Here is a 1,352-nt window from a genome sequence, read left to right on the forward strand (position 1 = left end):
CCATTCAGCCTAGCAGACCGATCGTGACCTAAGCTCAGCCAGGTATACAGGTGAGTTGGGATACCTACTGGACGTTGCGTCAGCTTATTCTACGTCAATGATACCAAGAAATATTGCGCAATAATCTTTATTTTAAAAAGTGAAGAAAAAGAAGCATTGCAATAAGCAAACTTATCAACTACTCGGTTGTTTACAGCGTGAATACATAACAAAAATCTTAAGCACGGTCAGGCACAACAACTCTATATTCAAAGGGCCAACGTTGATTCAGATCTGGGCCGTCAAGGAATCCTATTCGGGTCGACAGGATGCCTGGAATCTTGACAACCTTTTGGTGTGCTTCCGGTGGTTCCTCTTTTGAGCAGGACCTCGTGGGATCGGTGTACTGAAAATAGAAAAATCAACATTAATTTCGTTAAAGCTTTTAGAAGACGCTCTGCAGGGTTGGGGCAGACGACAAACTCTTTGCTCAGAAGTTGCAACAGTAACAAGACACTCAGACGGATGCAGTTTGCAGAAATGATATACTCACTTGTCTTGGATTGCAGGGCAACTTCGTCCCGGGTTCTGGCCACGCATCCGCCGCCAGGAACATAGCCATACAGAGCAGCATGAGATTTTGCATCTTGTAGAGTCTTATTCAGGAGTCACGATTCAGCAGCTGCAAATGGAAACAAAATATGAAATTCAGTCATTAAAGAGGTGCTCCATCCCTGAAAGGAATGCGCAGGACAAGTATAAAAATGCAGAGAGTAATCAATTTAAATATTGGATACTTACAGCAGAGAGCGGACGTTGATGTTCGGGTCTTTGCTTTGGAGGAGCTTGGTCACAGTCTTGATCTGGAAGCACTTGTTTACGCAGTGGCTGTCGATGAACTTATGAATATCATGAGGGATACAGGGCCGTTATATAGGTCGAAAACTGATAAGGGAATTGCCATACAAGGAACAATGGAATTATTCAGACATGACGCAAATCAAGAAAAAATAATTAGGCAATAATGTTGAAATATCTGAATCAATAATGGTTAAACGGCAATCGCGCGGTTAATATCGATTCGTCACCCATTAGAAACAATGGTAATAATATTGCAATAATGTGCAACTATTTCAATATATTGATCCTGATGTCATCACCATAGATGTCGACATGTTTGTGACATAATTCAATAAATGTTGTCATGCGGTTCGTTTTCAAACTGGAGTAAAGTTTGTACCTAATGTGGTCAATACTCTAAGAGCACAAAGTGTATACGTCTTGAGATGCTAACATTTTCCAACTCCGTACAAGATTAACGTGCACGCCAACCAGGTGCTCGGTATCTTGGCCGCACCATCGAGCTACCGATA

At 41.9% G+C, this 1,352-nt stretch overlaps 1 long non-coding RNA gene across 1 annotated transcript; it reads right to left on the bottom strand.

Moving 5' to 3' along the window:
- Window positions 1-203: 203 nt before the first annotated feature.
- LOC134544100 (uncharacterized) lies at window positions 204-968 on the bottom strand. The gene is made up of 3 exons (XR_010077530.1): window positions 781-968; window positions 533-661; window positions 204-385 (listed from the first exon to the last, which is right to left on the bottom strand). It is a non-coding gene; the product is annotated as an uncharacterized LOC134544100 (long non-coding RNA).
- Window positions 969-1,352: the final 384 nt, after the last annotated feature.

The sequence above is a fragment of the Bacillus rossius genome, unplaced genomic scaffold (assembly GCF_032445375.1).
Source record: "Bacillus rossius redtenbacheri isolate Brsri unplaced genomic scaffold, Brsri_v3 Brsri_v3_scf284, whole genome shotgun sequence".
NCBI classification, from domain to species: domain Eukaryota; kingdom Metazoa; phylum Arthropoda; class Insecta; order Phasmatodea; family Bacillidae; genus Bacillus; species Bacillus rossius.